This window comes from Macrobrachium nipponense, chromosome 27 (genome assembly GCF_015104395.2).
Source record: "Macrobrachium nipponense isolate FS-2020 chromosome 27, ASM1510439v2, whole genome shotgun sequence".
Classification (NCBI taxonomy): Eukaryota; Metazoa; Arthropoda; class Malacostraca; order Decapoda; family Palaemonidae; genus Macrobrachium; species Macrobrachium nipponense.
In genome coordinates this window covers 21,040,240-21,061,555 of record NC_087216.1, presented here as the reverse complement: position 1 = coordinate 21,061,555, position 21,316 = coordinate 21,040,240, and the positions used below count along the sequence as shown (strand labels likewise).

General features: G+C 39.6%; 1 pseudogene; it reads right to left on the bottom strand.

Moving 5' to 3' along the window:
* The window catches only part of LOC135200620 (uncharacterized), a 65,144-nt pseudogene continuing 43,828 nt past the window's right edge, over nt 1-21,316 (bottom strand).

The following is a 21,316-nucleotide window of genomic DNA, read 5'->3' as shown; positions in this document are numbered from 1 at the left end:
TGAGCATAAAAAACTTTATTCAGAGTATAGAGTTCAATTACATTAACTCTATATTCAAATACAAATGTTATTAGGAAGTCAACTTCCCTGAAAAATCAAGCACCATAACATTACAGTATTATGAACCTACAATCCTTATAATAAAAATGTATAAAACTAATGTACTCTACAATACAGTATTTTTTATAAGATATATACTTCAATATTTCTCAGGCCTTAATAGAAAAATGTCAATCTTTCTTGAATTAACTTTTTTTTAACTAGGCCCAAGGTCACAGAACTGATCAACCAAAAAACATTACGAAAGTCCCTCCAAACAAGACGAACCAACTGTTTGAAAACCAGCTGCGTTAAATCCCAGCGTGTACTCAATATTTCGCCATATCTTGACTCAACAATTGTTCCGTTTCAGCAGGTTTGTAAGCATAAGTCTTGAAGAGTGGAAAAGATAGGAAAAGCCTAATGATGACAATACCCCATATCTTTTTCATGAAACCTGGTGGTGGATCTACTCCTGAGCACAATGCCAGGTCTTCCATATAATCCCACTGTTCAGCATGGAGGCGATGATAATCTTTCTGGTTCCGTCCCTTTAAACGGATGTCATTCAAACCTTTCTCTACAACTGACATCATCTCTGTCACTGACGGCAGTTTGGCTTGACCCGTGAGTGTTGCTAGAAAGTAGCAAACCTACCAAGGATAAAAAGAAAAGGTGTTAACAACATTCACTCCCTATCATCTGGCAAAACACCTGTCTTTGCTTTTGTAACATCATGAGCATTTTTGGTAGAAAAATGCTGCCTTAAACTTAAACATCGATGAGGTAAAGAAGTGAAAACTTTAAAGAATGTAGATAAGTATTCTGAATGGTATCAAGGTGAGATCAAATTGAATGCAAATTATTCTTCTGTGGCAGGTGTGGATCAAGCTGAATGTATCCTGTTATATGGAGGCTTGTTTAGGCCTCAGAAGCTTTTTGAACAGTTCCTTCACACTAAAAAGCAACGACATACATATCTTTCACTAAAATGCAAAACCAATTTTTTGTCTTGCAACAAGTGGAATTTCCAAGCAGTCTCACTAAAAATGAAAAGTTCTTATATTAATTTGCTTTCACAGATAGCAACATGCTTTGCTGCTCAAAGTAGAAAGCCCAAATTTTTATTCATTAATTAGCAATAAGAGTTAGATTAAGGAAGTAGGCTCCTTCAGAGGAGGGATTGCTCTTTTAACTATGAAAACACACAAACTTTGTATGAACTCGAAGGCCAAGAACTTCAAATAGATTATAGTTTATACGTGGAATATATTTTCATACAAAAGCACACAGAAGTACAGATCACATATACCTATTTAGATTTTACTGGGGGTCAAATGCTGCCAAGAAAGTATGTAGCCAGACAAAAATAAAAGACCAAGCTCTACAACAGAGCTTGGGGGACTTAATGACTAACATTGTAATTGCCCAAGATGAAAAATTGATCGTTGGAACTATAGCACATAACCTAGATGGCATCCTCTTACAAATACTTCAGACCTTTTGGGGATTAAGGAGGCAGTATCAGACAAAGAAGGGCATAATTTAAGGAGCTGACCAGTGTAGGTTAAGGGCCTTAATGAGCATTCACCTTCATTGCCGCATACAGTCATAACAACTTAGTTAAACTGACATACAAGTAGGAAAATAAAAGAATGGGGAATCTTGTGGTAAGCAATTACCGGTCCAAAATAAAAATACCAAATTTTGTAACTAATTTGTATTTTTCATAACTAACAAACCTGAGGTCTTAACATTAGGATTTACTAGCGCCAAGCTGGAAACCGGTAGAATTAAATTACTTTGTGAGATCCCAGGGGACTAATGGCATCTATACCAGGTCACGGGGCATGTATACCCAGAATGCCCACGGCTACCTGTGACCCATCAGTTTATATTTCTAACCCAGTTTTAGACTGCTAGAGGGGTGGTTCGAGGTGGGCCTTTAACTGTTAAGACCTCAGGTTTGTTAGTTATGAAAAATACAAATTAGTTACAAATTTGGTATTTGTTCATACACGAAACAAACCTTCGGTCTTACATTAGGATAGACTTACTATTGGAGGGAGGTAAGTCTCTACAACTGACTGGAAGTTTGCCACCTTATCCATTTCCGAATATATAGGGAAATTCTAGAGAATGGACAATGAACCTAGGACCAAAGATATAAGCGGATCTATTGGTTTCCTCCCACTGGGTGTAGATACCATTCTACTGTTTACTCTTGTCCCTTGCGACTGGATCCACCTTCACCCTCTTTCTTTCCTTATTATCCAGAGGGGTGTGTTGCTACTGAAAAAGTATATCATCAGCTAAGATAGCTTCACAGTATGGCTGACCATCTCACCTGCATCTAGTCCGTTCCAGACATGACGGTACTCTCCTTCTATTGCCCGTAGTTAAAGGAGTAGGAAGAAAGTAGTAAAGAAAAAAGACCAGTCATCCCATTCATTCTACTTTCATACCTTCATCTTAGACTAGACGCAAACTGACCCGCCAGGGGCACTGGATGAACTATATCACTTGTTGGGCCGCCACCACTGGACCCAAGGAAAAGGTGTCCAAGGATCTATGGGCAAACATCTTTCAAATAAAATGAGGTGAAAGTTGTTTGGCGCTTCCACACGCCAGCTTTCAGAATTTTATCCACAGACATGTTCTTCTTAAATGCTAGGGAAGCACTCACACCCCTGATGTCATGAGCTCTAGCTCCCACCTGGCTATCTGACCCTCTGTCTTCTGCAGTATAAGCATTTCTGATTGTCTCCCTTAGCAAAATGATATTGTATTCTTGGACACTTCCTTCTTGTTCCGTCTGTACTTACGAACAACCTCTGGCACCCCGGCCTGAGGTGCCTTGTTCTCTTTAAGTACTCCCTTAGTGCCCTGACGGGGCACAGGAGCATTTCAGCTTTGTCGTTGTCTACAAAGTCTGCCAAGGAAGGTATGGTAAAGGAGTCGAATCTGCCGTCTACTATTGTTGGATTTTGGGTCTTTGCCACGAATTCTGGGACAAACTCACACACCATTGATCTCCAACCTCTCGAGTGCTTTATGATATGAGAGGCCATGTAGCTCCCCCACCCATTTTGGTTGAAGCCAGGGCCAATAAGAAGACTGTCTTCAGGGTCAGGCTCCTATCCGTGGACTGCCTTAGTGGTTCGTAAGGGGGTTTTGTCAGACTACTCAGTACCTTGGTCAGATCCCAATCTGGGGTTTTTAGCTCCTTTGGGTGGGCATGAGCTGTTCAAAGCTCCTCATCAGCATGGCCAACTCCCATGAAGACGATATGTCCACTCCTTTCATTCGTAAGACTGAGGCTAGAGCAGCCCTGTACCCCTTCACTGCAGATACAGACATATGTTTTTCTGTTCTGAGATATATCAGAAAGTCTGCTAACTGCTGAATAGTGGTACCGAGTGGAGACACGTTCCCCCTACGACACCAATCACAGTATTACAATATGTATTGTCAGTGCTAAGAACATATTTTACAGTATGCAAACAATGCATTGTCACCATCACAAACATTCTTACTTCAGCTTTTCCCTTTATGGAGTTTGTGTGTTTGGTACACTGTGCAGGCTTGCAGTGTATACTATCCTTAAGTATTTATTGTAACAAAGAAAGGTGTATATCAAGAGAGATGCTAATTGCTAAAATTTATAAACAGGATCTTAAAAAAAATTGCTATAGTAGTTAGTACAGAATATATTTATCTATGCAAGGTTAAGGGAGTATCAAGACCACCTCAATTAGGTAGGATCCTGTGCCCTAAGGTTAGGGTGAAATGTTCTCCTGGGTAAGGTATTCTATGAATTTATGGGGAAGATGTTAATTGCAAATGTTAATAAGTGGAAGTTAAAATGCCTACTGTAGAAAGATGTTATATTAACCCCTCAGATTTTTTTTTTGTAGTTGATGTTACCTATCACAGATGCATGCTAATGTTCTGTCAAATTTAATTTTAAAGATATATTTTTGATGAACTGGTCAACTTGAAAGAGATATGGGCTGATTGGAAAATTTAATAACCTGAAAAGAACTGAAACCCATCCATTCCAAGACGCCAACTTTACTTTGAGATAATGAGGTCATTTGGCCAAAATGTAAGAATTCTCATATTCTTATTGCTGTAAAGGCATGTAAAACTAGAAAATATATATGTAAAATAAAAAATCAAAGTAATAACTGTATTTAGTTTACATGTAATTTCTAATGACAAGTTACACCAGGATGATACACCATTAAAAGGCAGAAACTGTAACGTCAACACAGTTTAAGAAAGCAAACATAAAATCCATTATATAAAGAATATACTAAATGTAAAATAATACATTCAATTTCATAAAGAAAATTATTAATTAAAAATCCACAATTATAACAATAATCCATATAAGTGACAAAAGCTGAAAATGGAAAACAGAGTTTTGAACACCTCAACAGTAATCCTCATCAGTTTTTAAGCTAAAAAGTTACAATAAAAATAGTGAGTGAACATTTTCTCTCTGGTCAATTAAGAGAGGAGGGTGAGAGGATAACAACCTCATGCTATTCTTATTTTTTAGTGTCAACACTGGTGAGGAACACCATTCAGGTATCAGAAAGTCTTTGTTACTAGCTTTAAACTCTTATCAATAGTAGGATTTATTGTTATAATTGTGGATTTTCAATGAACAACAATTTAATCATGACACCATCAATGTCTATTAGCAAAGAAAACTGTAGCAGCTACAATAGCTGAACAAAATTAATGTCGCAGCAACATGCAACAATTAAAGTCACAACAACATGTAACAAGTAAAAAATGCGCCAAAAAACCTTCAGTGCAATCGAGTTGTCTGTTCAGAGTATAATACTGTGTGTGAAACTCTCAGCCAAAGGCCATGAAACTCTCAACTGCTGCCCATGAAACTTTAGCCACCATCCGATGGTGACCTGCGTTGTTGGAACCTATAGCAGCGACACTCACAACCATGGCTAACTTTAACCTTAAATAAAATCAAAACTACTGAAGCTAGAGTGCTGCAATTTGGTAAGTTTGATGATTGGAGGGTTGATGATCAACATATTGCAGACCTCTAGCCTCAGTAGTTTTTAAGATCTGAGGGCAGACAAAGTATCTCAATATAGTTTTCTTTTACAGAAAACTAAAAAAATACACCCAGTACCTACAAGACAAAATTCCAAACAAAAAATGAGCAAATGATGAAAAAATGTGCACAGAGTGCTCCCATGAACTTTTGAAGATGGATGAAAATGTACTTGGCAGAGCACTTGATACAGCCACAAAGTAAGAGCTTTTAGCAGGTGAATGGGGGCCCTATGGAAAGGCTAATTTTAAGTGTATTACCACTTTGTTTGACTGTGTAAGCTTGGTGTTAGGGTTTAATTTATAAAAGAATTAGACAATTTGCATTTTCTATGAATAAACCATTAATAATAATACTGTATCAAAATTGATAAAGTTCTTCATAAGACCAACAAAGGCAACTATTACGTATAATCATCTCCATATACTATAATAACCATTAAAGGGTTACAGCAATAAGCATCAATTTCGTGAAAGAGAATTTATCATAACACAAGTAATCATATGATTTTATGAGGGCAACAAAAGCAAAGAAGTTTAAGGTAAAAGCACAAGAAAAGTACACTAAGGACAAGTACTGTGCATAGTATGTAAAGGGTGAAGTTAACAAGGCAGACAAAGGAGAAGTGAACAACATACCTGATAATATACCAGAGGAAACACAACAACCCTCCGATGGTAATCCAATAACCCCATTGTTGAGTAGCGAGCATTGATTACGTGCTTGTAGAGAGGCTTTACTTGATTATTTCTACACAAATACCACAGGAGTCTGACAGTAAAGGAAACTTGTACTCATACCCTGAAAAATGAAAGTTTCTAATAAAATGGTATACAGGGAGGCAACTTATTTCTTGATGCATGGGAGAGGGGGGGTGAGTTTGGTCTGTCTGTTAAATCAATTGTCTATTAGCATGATTAAATATTATTTATTGCAGAGAAAAGATCAGTGAAAATTCTGGTAAAATTTCATTTCTTCAAATTTATTTCAAACTGACTCAATAAATCTTCATCATCTGAGTTCAAAATTAGCACAAATAGTTTTTTGGAACTGATACTACTAAACAGTAAAATTTGACATTTTTTAAAAAACTGAAAATTCTGGTAAAAATTTATTTACTAAAATTTTCGTTTATTTCATTCTAAGACTAAACCTTCCTTCTCAGAGTGCATAAATAACCCTAACCATTTTTAGGTGGTGTAGGCTATTTTTGATGAGTTTGAAATAACAAGTTGTTTTTACAATGACTGAAGGTTACTATATAAGTTTTTTTTTTTTTTAAATATGCTTTCACCATCTTTACTTCTTTGTAGAAAATAAAAACAAAAAGATGTTAGAAAACTAAGTTAGTTTTACAAGGGACAAACAATTAATATGAAAAATTCACCTGTACAAAAAATTATTGTGTCAACTTCCACAAGCCGTCCATCATTCAAAATAAATCCATCGTGAGTTGCTTTTTTCACACTCGGAACTTGATGAATATTAGAAGGCAGTTCACTGGGAATTAACACAGGAAAGTTGTGGGCTAGGTACACCTATATATAGAAAATCTATTATAAATTAACAAAGAACTAACACTATTTGTTGAATGGTTATGGAATCAAGAATAAAATCATAAGTATGAAAAATGTACTGTATTTTAAACACTAACATCATTTGTCTGCAAACAATCTTTTAATTTTCAAAAATACTGAGAAAAGCACTCACTTACCTCATCTGCAAGAGATGAAACTTCCATGCAAATGTCTAAACCAGAAGCACCTGCTCCTAGTATCAACACTCGACGACCAACATACTCTCTTGGATCCCTATAATCATGACTATGAAGTTTCTTGCCATTAAATTTTTCAATGTTGGTAACTGGAGGAATTGCAGGCACACTAAAATGGCTGAAAAAGTGTTGATAATACCAGTGCTATGAAATATAGCTACAGTAAAAGGCTGACAACAATATACAGAGTAAGACAAGTTTACAACTTTAAGTCAAACGCTGAAATGACAAAAGTGAAGCTACACGAATAATGCAAATAATTTACAAACTTCTAAAACTATTCAATATTCATAACATACCACCATTACTGTATTTCACAATAGCCTTATACTTAACCAGACCATTGGGTTTACATTCTAAACCCGCATGAAGTTGTTTAAATTTATACCCCTTGCTTGCGATAATGCACTGAGCATCCAACATCGTTCTTTTATCATTTAAAGTGATCTAAGGGTATAAGAATTAGGATCCACTATAACACACTGCCTTCAATTTGTTCCAATAAGTGGAAACTGGCACCACGATACCAAGAGACAATGACATAAAAACTTATCTCATAAGGCAATTACATTGTTTTCAACATCATTGATAAGTTCACACAAAACAAAAAATATTATTTACAAAACCAACCTAAAGCTCAGAGTAACCACACTGATTTTTTCATGCCACGTAAATATCCATAAAGTCATGAATGGTGTTGAAAACTGACTGCTTAACCTATCTGCAATAAGTTTATATTTCTCACAGGGAATTACACTCATGTCTTTCACTATACAACAAAGTCCAATCCAGAGTTTCATCATCACCTTCCAAATCTGCTACAGCCATTAAGTCATTTAAGTATGAAAGGCTATGAAAATGTGGCGTCATTGTCCTTGCCATCACCACTAGAGATGAATGCAGATGGCTTTCAGTAATTTTTATACAGAAGGAATGTGTAAAAAACATATAAGTACTGGACTTTCGTCTCCCAAGATAGATATTAAGTTTTGAATGGATGTGTTGGTGACATACTACTGCACTTCATTCAGGTACCTGGTAAATCCAACAGCCTCTTGGTAGGAAAATGTACACTCTATTCTGAGTTAACATCAGGATCCTAAGGTAAAAACTAGTTAAGAAATAAATAGCATGGGGAGACACATCAATCACTTTAGAGTTCTTTCAAGGAGCAGAAAGAGCATAAGACTGATACTCTAAGATTTCTTCGGCCGCATGGCACTACTAGGCATACTTTACTATTACTTCTTCTTTTGGTTTCCAAAATGCTTTGAAGGTACCAAATGGATCTGAATAAACTGGTTTGCCAAAAGCCACCCTGTCTAATACTCTACTAACTGAAATATACTTTTTATGGCAGAATTAGTCCTCACACTGGATATGTTGATTCTTGGACTAATGGTGCTTCTACTGTTTATAACAACTCTGACATTCTAAACCTAAATGGGAAGGAGGCTATTGTCTTCAAATACTTGACCACCAGGATGCAGTGACCCCAGAAGATTATACAAAAAAAGGAGAGAGGTTACTCCAGAAATCTCTTCAGATCAAGAAGAATTCATTACCACAAGACCAAACATAAGCACACCAATGAGTCTTCCGATTCTCAGGAGCACCAAGAACCTCCAAATCTATCTACACCACCCAAACAACAAGAAAGGGCTCAAAGATTCTTAGCCTGTCCTCAAACTAGAGAACAAAAGCAGCAAACAGCAGCCAAAGCTGCTGGGCCCTGATAGGGGAGGACAGAACTGAGGGATCATCATGGGCCAAAAATTTGCATATAAGACAAATTAGGGCATTATCACTTATGACATAGGACTTTGCAAACCTTTGGTAGAAGAAACCATCCTAAAGTTAGGAACTAACGGCAAGATGATTCTATATGAATGGAGGTACAAACCAATACCAGGGGCATAAATAAGTCAACTACGAAAATGCAGATGAAATAAAAAAAATTATTAAGAAATAAGAGTGTAGAAATAAATTCTGGGAGCTAAAATATCATGTGATGCATTCTCAATGGACACAGAAGGAATAACTTGAAACCCTAGAGGTGACAGGTGTTTTGCATACATGCCAGACTATGTAGCAGGTTCTTTTTTTTTTAGAGCATGTCTAAAGGACCTGCTGACCACAGGGGAAGGCAACTGTAAATTGATGAGTGTTATGTTGAAACAAAAGCTATACTACGGCCTTATCCCAACAATAGTTGTGAAACATTAATTTCTAGCAAAAATAATCTTAAACAACTAATTCTTAAAATATACAAATAGGTTAATACCCACTGCTAATAATTATCCAGAAAATTATGCAGAAACTGTAGAATTCCAATTGGAATAAGATAGCACACTTATTCCAAACAATTATAAAAGCAAATTTAAGCACCTGAATTTGCAATTTTGTCAGCCAAGAATATTAAGCAATCATTCAACAAAATACATAAGCACTATTAATTCTTACCCGTTACAAACACACAAGGCATCTACTATAGTGGTAGTTGTTACACCATCAGCCAATGCTGTGACTGTGACCTCCCACGCAGGGGGCTGATCGTCCTCTTTTAAAACTGGTGACACTTTGTCAACGCAATGACCAAACTGAGGATAAGTGTGCAAGGCTAAGCTTGTGACAATTTACATAAGTAATAAGTACAAAAAGAACTCTTAAATTAACATGTTGCTTTTACTATTCATCTAAAGCAACTGGGGGGAAAGGTACAAGTAATCTTTTTAAAGGATCTTTACATTACCTAAATAAAGTAATGCTAGCAAAATACAGTTCTTTACACATTATCTTATGTTTCTGAATAACAATCAATTATATATTATAAAAAAAAAACAAGAAAGGTGAGAAAAAATATAAATTTTCATAATAAAATTGATTATTTGGATACTTACCTACTGTTAAATTTAGCTATATATCTCCCCACTGATAGCGAGTCAGCATTCAAACAAAAAAATCGAATGGCTGCGTGGATGACTGTCTAGTTTACCTGTTCTCCACCAGTGTATTACGGATGTTTTAGCTCTTGTCAGAATTCTCCTTGACAGCCCACTAAGTTGTGGGGAGGCTGGGTGGGTCTACTTTAACAGTATGGTAAGTATCCAAATACGTACGTAATAAATTTTGGTTATTATGAAAAAATTTATATTATTTGAGATGATTCTTACCTACTGTTAAATTTAGCTGATTCCCACATCAAGAGTGGATGGTAGGTATGTTCAGCTAGACAAAAATTCCCCTCAGCCATTCGAGCTAAAGGTTTCTTATACGAAACCCAAACATTCTCTCCTGATCTGGAATCCTTGGTGGATTTTACTACCACCAGAAGTTAGATTCCATGCAAGGAGCAAGGCTCTCATAAGTATGCAGCAAAGAGCAGCCTTGCGGAGAAAACCGCTTCGATTCAGCCAGCATGAAAAGCAAGCAGTATGAGGGACCCCTGTGCCTGGGTCCAAAAGCCCTATAAAACGACAGTCACTTCAAATGAATACCTTTACAATATAAAGATACGCTCCTATACAAAATTTGTACCTTCACGCTCCCCAAAATATTAAAACCGGAGATTTAAACAAAAGAGTCTAAAGAATTGCTCTTTTTTCGGTTCACGAAAAGACTACCCACTACTAGTTGCGGATTAAGGGCTTTACTGTTTTCAAACACAATTCTGTATACTTAAGGTATTGATCGGGCAAAAACTGCATGGTACTACTACTGTGACGCATCAATCCTATTCTTGAGCGACAAATTGACTTAACACTAAATGAAGTTGCAACTGCTTCTCACATTATGAATGTTTACCAAAGGTACAAGATATGGAGCTAGTTTCTCATGCACTAGCCTATCCCTTATTGTTTGTGTGGGGCGGACATGTTGGAGGTCTCTCTCGTGTTTTTTCACAGATAAGAAGGGTTTTTCGCCCTTGGTGATTACACCTTTTATAGTAAGCAATGTGTTAATAGTGTCTCCACGTTTAATACCCGCGTGTAAGCCGGAGAGTGTTATGCAATTGCAGATATTCTAATATTCTTTCTGCTCCAATCAGTGCCTTAGAAATCTTTCAAATCACAGCTACTCGAGGCCTATTGGTCCTGGGAAATGGGTAAAAGAATGCAGTGTATGTGTTAGTGCTTGGCCCTTCCTTACCACCAAAAATGTCATCCGACCAACTCCAACCGTTGCGCAAGTGACCCTGGCACCTACCGGTGCCTGTGCCCCACACACAGTTCCGTACTCGCGAACAATTGTCTGTACTTTACACAATAATCCCAACGAACCGTTCCGACGTTCGAGTCCGATATTCAATGTCAGTGATGCCTTCTCCGATGAGGAAATCAACGTTGCATATACGAAATGGAAAGATCTGATACCAGAGAGCATTCTCAAGGAGCGATCCGCGAAGAACTTGTCCTCACACAAAAAAATATCATATAACACTAAGTGGGTAAGGACCTGCTCGGTGGAAATCTACGCCGATGACCTTACAATCTGCCTCCAAAGGGGCCCGCTGACCTAAGCCTACTCGCGGTGTACCACACGGCAGAAAATGCCTTCCAAACAGCAAAATCCCTCTCAGAAATAATGGGAAAAAACTCAGAAAAAATCAAGGAGACAAATGATAAATTATCAAGAATCTGGGACGTGATCAAAGGACTGCAGGATTCCCTAGACAGTCTTAAAACGGTGGAAACAAATAATCTCACACGGATCTGGGATGCGATCAAAGGAGTGCAGGGATCGATTGACAATCGCACAGATAGCCACCAAACTCCTATGAATGCGCATCCAGTTTTTCCTCGCCTCCCAGCAACATGGAAGTGCCCCTACACCTGTAGGCCGTTCTAGACAGTTGTCCCCCAACTTCCCCTCCCTCCCCAGTGCCTCCAGTGGAAGATAGAACCTCCGGTGATGATTACCAGCCCTAGTGATCCTCCCACCCTATCTCTCCCCGCCAACCCCCCATCGTAGATGCAGATGAGAGTGATCTTGAGGGGTCTGGCGGCTGGCAGATACAAACAAGCAGAAAGAAGAGAAGAACCTCTCGTTTGGCGCTGGACCGGAGCCCAACATTCGAGTTTTACCTCGCTCGACACCTGAGAAGAGATGTCACGTAGCAATTCACAATCTGCGCTCATCGGTGACGCTAAACGCCATAGTGGAGAGTCAAGTTTCTCACTGGCTCTGACCCACTTATCTCTCACGAACTCCCATGCAGAAGTAAACATAAAGTGGCTTACAGGATTACCTGCCTATTTCAACACCTCGACGTTCTTAAAGGCGAGAATTTCGGTCCTAATATATTAGTTTTTCAAGATATAACCTAATCCGGGACCAACCACCCCCAGGGGAACTTACCATCACTCCAACCAGGGTCATTTCCACCGCAAGTGCCAGTCCAACCGCCCACGGCGAGTGACTGCCCACTCTCCCTGGATAACCCCCATCCACACAAATGATCAGCGCATTCATCTCCCATCTTCGTGAGTAGCCATGGATACATTAAACATAATCTCTTGGAATATTTTTGGCCTCAAGCAGAACATTCCTCTCCTAAACATGCTCTGCAAAAATTTCAACGGCATCATTGCATTGCAAGAAACGCTCCTCTGGCCTCATGACCTTGCCATCTGCGATTCAATTCATGAAGACTTCAGAACCTTCTCGGCTTCATCGATGCAGTTACAGATCAAATCATAGCCGGTCGCCTGAAAGGGGACTTCTTTCCTGTGGCACAAATCGTTAGACAATATGATAAAGGTGATGACCTACAGGAGTGACAGATTGCTTGGGCTTCAAGTGACAGTAGGGAACTCTAAAATCCTAATAATTAATGTTTATATGCCATGGGAAAATAACAATAATTTTGATCATTACTGCATGATCCTAGGGGAGTTACACAGTATTATTCAAGATTCTCCTGCTGATCATATTTGTATAATAGGGGACCTTAATTCTCACCCCACAAAACAATTTTATAATGAACTTACTCGCTTCTGTCAAAATCATGCTCTCCAAATTAGCGATGTAATGCTCCTCCCTCCCTCCTCCTACTCATATGTACAATAATAGAGCGGACGCAAATTACAACCTCCTGGCTGGACCACTGCATCACATCTCACAACTTCATGATTCTATATGACCTGCAATATTCGCTACGATCTTGCAACGGGCTACGATCACATCCCATTACAGGTGTCATTCAGTACCCCCATCCCTCCCTACCGTGAACCCACTAACTGACCGCCCACCAGCGGTTAACTGGGAGTTTAAAAACCAACAGAAAACCAGATACTTTAGGGCGACCACGGAAACTAGGTTGCAGTCAATAATTCAACCGGCTGACGCCTTACTGTAGAAATGACCACCACAAGAGGGATCTGAATGAATTCTATTCGAACATAATCTCCGCTATGCTTGCTTCGGGCAGGAATGCCTATAGATTTCGTCAAGGTAATTCTCGTAATATACCTGGCTGGAATGACTTGTTAAGGATCTGTATTACATACTCACGAGAAATGTTTTTTACTGTGGAGGCAAAATGGCAGCCCGAGGGAAGACACACTGCATTACTAATGAGGTAGGCGAGAGCGCAATTCAAACTTGCTCTTAAGCACTGCTGGTTAAATGAAAATCAACTAAGAGCCGATGCAATGTCTTGAAACGTAGAATCTGGTGATTACCCTCGTCTTTGGAAAGATATCCAGTACTTAAATCCCAAAACTAAAAAGCTATCACAGAGAGTAGGGGAAGCAGTCGGAGACGAGGCTATCGCAAGGATGTGGGATTGATCACTTCAACAATACCTGAATTGCATAAATGATCAGGATTCCCGAAGCGAGGTAGATAACCTCCTTAATGACAACATTCAATTTCATTTTGCAGACCGTATTACGCCAGGTAACATCAGCGATGCCATAATCAGCTTACCTAATAATAAATCGCCCGGCTGTGATGGTCTTCCCGCAGAGGCTTTCAAATTCTGCCACCCGATAATTTACATTTTGCTAGCTGCCTTATTCAATGCGTGCATAATTCACAGTTTCTTCCAGACTCCCTACTCTTAGTTCACTTGATACCAATAATCAAAACAAGCTAAAGGATGCAGCTGACCCTGGCAACTACCGGCCAATTGCAATCACAACGATCGCATCGAAGATACTTGAGTCGGTTCTTCTTGTGAGACTTCTCCCCTTTCTACACACCACTGACAACCAGTTCGGGTTTAAAGCAAACCACTCAACCGACACCTGCATCTACATACTGAAAGAATTGCTGAACTACTACCTATCATCAGCATCTCCTGTTTACCTTGTTTCGTAGATGTGAAAAAAAGCATTTGACAGAGTAAACTACCTGAAGCTATTCCTGAAGCTGCATAAAAGGGGCACACCCCTATATCTAATTGGCATTTTACATTGCTGGTTCTCCACACAGCAATTCTGTGTCAAATGGGGCAACGTATTATCGTACACCTTCGGCTCCCTAAACGGGCTTCGGCAAGGGGGTCATAAATCTCTCCATACCTGTTTAATACGTACACAGCTGCCTTGAATGTCAACTGAAACTCACTCCCAATCGGATGCACTGTCAATGAAACAATTATAAACAACCCTCTGTTACGCCGACGATATGTTCTGATTTCCCCTTCAGTGCATGGCCTCCAACAACTCATCGACACTTGCCGCCAATATGCAGAGGAATTTGATATAATCTACAACGAAACCAAGACCCACTGCATGTCGCTGCTCCCGAGATCGCTTAAGCATATTGCAGAACCACCAATTTTCCTCGGAAACCATCGGCTGGAATTTGTGAGCGAATTTCCGTATTTGGGTTACATTATTACCGACGACCTAAAAGATACGGCAGACATTGAACAGAGGCGTCGTAAACTATGTGCAACTGGCAACATGATTGCAAGGAGGTTTGCCTTCTGTCACCGGGGGGGGGGGGGAAGACGTGAAACTGGAGCTCTTCCGCTCGTACTGCTACAGTATCTATGGGTGTTCCCTCTGGACGAACTATACCCGACATTCTGAGACGCCTCACAAACACTCCACGCTACCACTCCGCCACACAGATGTTTTCTTAGAAAACCACCTGGACAATTTAAAAATCATCTGTAAGGCGAACAATGTCCAGCCTGATAACCCGAGTGAGAAACAGCGCATCTCGCTCATACAAAGCATCCTAAGGAGTGAAGCAAGAAGATCTAAATTGTGGGAAAGATGGGAAAATGAGGCCATTGTCCCCTAAAGGACTTAATCTCTGTATTAGCAAGATGTCATCTGCATGAATTTTATTTTGTCATTATTATATTATTGCTGATATTTTATTTTTTCATTATTTCTGTGATTACTATCAAGTTAAAAATTTTTTTTTTTTTATACATTCAATTTATGTATTTAGCCCTCTGGACCTGACTGCTGTAACCACCTACGGTTCTCTAGTTGAAATTTTAAGTTATAATCTGTGCACTAACTGTTATAACTAATCAATGCATTTTTTGTTTCTCACCAATATTATTACTATTACCAGTATTATGATTACTATCTTTTATGCTACCCTCAGCTATTTTGTGATAAGTGCCGATTACTCATTTTTTTCCTAACATGTTGACTCATATAACTAGATTGTGTATGTTACTGTGTATTTGTATATTCATTGTATATGGCCCTGAACCGAAATAAAGGATATTATTATTATTATTATTATTATAACACAAAAGGTTAACTTTAACTCTTCCAGGCTTAACCTTCACAAATACATTCTAGGTTTTCTAAAATCACAAAGCAAAAAGTTAACTTTGCCTTCAAGCTTAACCATTGGCAAAGACAACTAGGTTTTCTAAAACCACAAAACAAAAGGTTGATTTTTGCCTCTTCCAGGCTATTGACCACAACATCTGTTTTTCTTAAAATCACAAAACCAAAGGTTTAACTTTGCCTCTTCCAGCATTTACCTTTGCCAAAGATGTTCAAGGTCTCTAAAAGGATGATAAAAATGTCCTATGTTTAACCTTTAAATTTAAATGCCCACCAGGATAGAGAAGTTTCTCTTTTTCCCCCCCCAAAAAGGATTACATTGGAATTCTTACAGGGAACTGTAAAGCATAGCCTTAACATCACCCTCAGCTCTAAGGCAGAAAGCTAAAATAGCATTCCCTTTACACCAGCTTAAAGAAGGGTGCTGACAATAAATTTACTTATTAACCACTGCTAAATAAAAGGTTTTACAGTAAATTCAGATAAAGTTTATACCAGCATCTAAACTCCAGAGAGAGACTGAAATAGAGATGAAGGGGCTTCAATCTCAACACCTTACAGTGCTGGTCCTCAGCAAGATCTAAAAGTACTTGATGCAATACCGAGGAAAGTATGTATGGAACGATAACTTTGGAAGTAAACAGTGAAAAGTCTATTCCTCTAAACAGAGAACTTTGACATCTACAAGGTTTCAGTGCTGAAAATTCCTCTAGAAAGGTACCCTCAGCAACACATAGACCACTGCTTCTGACCCCAGGCCATGACAGCTTTAAATTAAGGACAGATCCTATGATAATTTGAGTCTTATTTATTGGTAGGGACGTTCTAACCTCTCCAAGCAGTTAAGGAGATGCCTACGTCAATGGAACTGTATGGAATTGTGTAGTAGAGTTGATTTTTTCTCAACGGAAGAATGAGACATCTACCAAGAGCATTTTTTTTTTTTTTGGGGGGGGGGTTGGAAATTCTGAAAATATTTTGCCCTGAGGCTACAAGCGCTCTACAGGAAACTAGGCAATTCTTGAACTTGAAATTGCTCAATAGAATTCAGAGTAGATACGAGGGGCAGGTCTGAATCTGAATTGGCAAAATTTAAGGAAACATCCACTGCTCAAGTCTGAGGGCCAACAAAGTAGTAGTAATCATTTGGATGTCCCTGTTCATCTACATGCTAGAAAGCTAAATGTGTGTGTTCCTTAAATCCACACCAAGTGCCAAACTTACGGATGTAAAGGCCCTTGTAGGCAGTTGTTCTTCCTGAATCCCCAATTGCTAAAACACTGTCCTTCCACAGAATGGATGATCAAACCAATATGTTGTTTCATTTCACTCAAAGCAGCAAACTTCCTACAAAGGCTTTGTTTCTGACCGGGAATAAACCTGCTAAGCATCCTGATGTCTTTCCACTGCCCTGACATCTAAAAAGTTTTACCAGGTGCAGTGTTGACCATTCTATGTTGCATGAAAGTGTAATTAAACTCTATGTTACATGACAGAGGGAAAAGACCAAAACTTGGACTTAGGTTTAAGAACCAAATGGACGATTCCTGATTACAGTGTCCCCTCCTACAGTCTTGGAACCAAAGTTGGTTCTGGATTACTTACAAATTTAATGAACGTTATTTGTAAGTCATAATTCTTACGCTGAAACTGTACATTAATTGAGCATGATTATCTGAAAATATCCTGCAAGGCCATTTTTCCTAGTGAGGAAAAGCCCTTACCATATAGAAAGTTTCTTTCAGGTATAAAATCTTCAAGCAGCACATGCCTATTCATCTTGACCGACAAGCATGCTTAATTAAATATCATCCCCACATCACTAAATAAGAATGGGGATATAAAGAATTAACAATATAATACATAGAAATTGGGCCAGAAGATGCGATAGGTCCTTGGCCTTTGGAATACCGTTGACAGAGTTGCTAACTTGAATCACTGATTCAGTGGAAGTGTCTTGCTCATAAAGTCGACACCATCTACCAATGGGCAAGAAGTCCCTGACATAACTTATAGAGGGCTGCACACTAACCCAAACAAAGTGTACAGAACAGCAATACCTTCTAGTAAAAACCTCTTGAAGGAACTTGCATGACTGTGGATGTATGGTAAGTGGAATGCACTCTACATGTGTACCACAAGTCTGACCTTTCTTGGAAAGGCACTAAAACCATGCTAGAAAAACCAACAAGTATATGAGCGACACTTACTGTTATTCAGTCTCTAAATGTCAAAGAATATCTCCAATTACTTATGGGTTGTCTTCCTAAAGAATTACCCTTGGACCATCATTCCCTCTATATACAATCTCCTACTAAAATAGACTTTTGAGAGATTTGTGTTGAAGACAAGGGAAGCTATAAGAGGGAGATTAAACCAGTGGAGGACAACCAAAAGAACCACAACTGCCCTTCACCGTCTCCACCATGCATGTAAGGAGGTTGCAACTGTCCATATCCAGAACCTGAATCTGCACTTATCCCCGAAAGGTATAAAATAAGACTACCAATAGATAATCCCTTTTCGCCTTAAACTGAGCTGCATAATCAGACAGGAAGTGAAAGTGTTCTCACTTCTTCCAAACCGAGTGAGTATAAGCATGAGGACATTACCCTGCAGCATCAGAAACAAGTTACTTGTATTAGTTACTTGTTTCCTCGCTAAAAACTCCCGCTGGGTTGGCGTCTCCACCTCTCTAAGATGTCGCAGAGACGAGACAACATAGATAAAAGGTAATAACTCAAGCCAGACTTAAAATCCATCAGCATGTCTGTCAATCTCGAGTTCATTTCCCCACAGGAAAGAGAAAGAAAGCAAAACCCCTACTAAAGACGGTTAAAGGACCAATCAGCGTTGTACTGCAAAAGGCGGCCCTTAGGCTCTCCATGACTTTAAAAGACAAGACAACAAGCCAAGGCAAACACAAAGGGAAATTGTGTGTCTGAGGACGAGAAAAGTTATGAAATGGCTCTCTAATTGGTTAGAAAGCGTTGGTTCTCTCCAATATTTAGAGGGTGCCAAAATACACTAAGACAATTAAGATATATTCTCTATGTGGCCTCTATCCTCAACAAAATGAGGATACAGCAAGGCGTTAGTGTTGGCAACAAACGCCAACCAGCCCAAACGAGTTCCTCCAACTCCATTCAAACTCTTCTTCCGTTCAGCGGGCGACAAGAAGGAGACAGCTGCCAACCAGGAGGTAAACAAAAGAGCTTAAAGGATTGCTCTTTCTCCGCAACCCTTGACGACAAAAAAGCAACACTTGTCGATAAGAGGTGACAGCATCTGAGTGCTGTATCGAATCTACCACGACTCAATGAGAGGAAGGCAGTTTAAGCGACTCAGGACTTGGCCACGTCCGCACTCCGCATGAGTCAACTGCGTTCACAAGAGTCAACAATGTCCACGGCAGGGTTCCCAGATGTATCAGACCAAATTATCGTATTTTGATTAATAATCGTTTATCGTATAGAGGGTCAAATTATCGTACTTGTACGATAATTATCGTATGTCTGGGAACCTTGGTCCGCAGTCCGCACGAGTCGACAGATGGAAAGAGAAATGGGAAAAGGAAAGGAGTTACAACGACGCTCCCAGGAGCCTCGTCCAAAGTGATCGTACTACTTGAAAGCATTCCTATTATGAACTAATTTAGAAATCTCTGAAGCTAGAATATCTAAATCGGATAGAACTTTAGATACCACAGACAGTGTAGACTTGAAAGAGAAACATTAATCGAGGCAGTTGTAAGAGATTTGCCATTAGCCGAAGAGGAAGCACACAAAGAACGAACATACCAAATTTGTAACTAATTTGTATTTTTTCATAACTAACAAACCTGAGGTCTTAACATTAGGATTTACTAGCGCCAAGCTGGAAACCGGTAGAATTAAAAATACACTTGTGAGATCCAGGGACTAATGGCATCTATACCAGGTCACGGGGCATGTATACCCAGAATGCCCACGGCTACCTGTGACCCATCAGTTATATTTCTAACCCAGTTTAGACTGCTAGAGGGGTGGTTCGAGGTGGGCCTTTAACTGTTAAGACCTCAGGTTTGTTAGTTATGAAAAATACAAATTAGTTACAAATTTGGTATTTGTTCATACACGAAACAAACCTTCGGTCTTAACATTAGGATAGACTTACTATTGGAGGGAGGTAAGTCTCTACAACTGACTGGAAGTTTGCCACCTTATCCATTTCCGAATATATAGGGAAATTCTAGAGAATGGACAATGAAACCTAGGACCAAAGATATAAGCGGATCTATTGGTTTCCTCCCACTGGGTGTAGATACCATTCTACTGTTTTACTCTTGTCCCTTGCGACTGGATCCACCTTCACCCCTCTTTCCTTATTATCCAGAGGGGTGTGTTGCTACTGAAAAGTATATCATCAGCTAAGATAGCTTCACAGTATGGCTGACCATCTCACCTGCATCTAGTCCGTTCCAGCACATGACGGTACTCTCCTTCATATTGCCCGTAATTAAAGGAGTAGGAAGAAAGTAGTAAAGAAAAAAGACCAGTCATCCCATTCATTCTACTTTCATACCTTCATCTTAGACTAGACGCAAACTGACCACCCGCCAGGGGCACTGGATGAACTAGTATATCACTTGTTGGGCCGCCACCACTGGACCCAAGGAAAAGGTGTCCAAGGATCTATGGGCAACATCTTTCAAATAAAATGAGGTGAAAGTTGTTTGGCGCTTCCACACGCCAGCTTTCAGAATTTTATCCACAGACATGTCTTCTTAAATGCTGAGGGAAGCACTCACACCCCTGATGTCATGAGCTCTAGCTCCCACCTGGCTATCTGACCCTCTGTCTTCTGCAGTATAGCATTTCTGATTGTCTCCCTTAGCCAAAATGATATTGTATTCTTGGACACTTCCTTCTTGTTCCGTCCTGTACTTACGAACAACCTCTGGCACCCCGGCCTGAGGTGCCTTGTTCTCTTTAAGTACTCCCTTAGTGCCCTGACGGGGCACAGGAGCATTTCAGCTTTGTCGTTGTCTACAAAGTCTGCCAAGGAAGGTATGGTAAAGGAGTCGAATCTGCCGTCTACTATTGTTGGATTTTGGTCTTTGCCACGAATTCTGGGACAAACTCACACACCATTGATCTCCAACCTCTCGAGTGCTTTATGAGATATGAGAGGCCATGTAGCTCCCCCACCCTTTTGGTTGAAGCCAGGGCCAATAAGAAGACTGTCTTCAGGGTCAGGCTCCTATCCGTGGACTGCCTTAGTGGTTCGTAAGGGGGTTTTGTCAGACTACTCGTACCTTGGTCAGATCCCAATCTGGGGGTTAGCTCCTTTGGTGGGCATGACTGTTCAAAGCTCCTCATCAGCATGGCCAACTCCCATGAAGACGATATGTCCCTACTCCTTTCATTCGTAAGACTGAGGCTAGAGCAGCCCTGTACCCCTTCACTGCAGATACAGACATATGTTTTTTCTGTTCTGAGATATATCAGAAAGTCTGCTAACTGCTGAATAGTGGTACCGAGTGGACACGTCCCCCTACGACACAATCACAGTATGCTGACCACTTCCCTTGGTATCTGTCCGCAGATGATTTTCTGATATTACCTGCCATCTGAGTTCTGCTTTCTGCGAAAACCCTCGCTC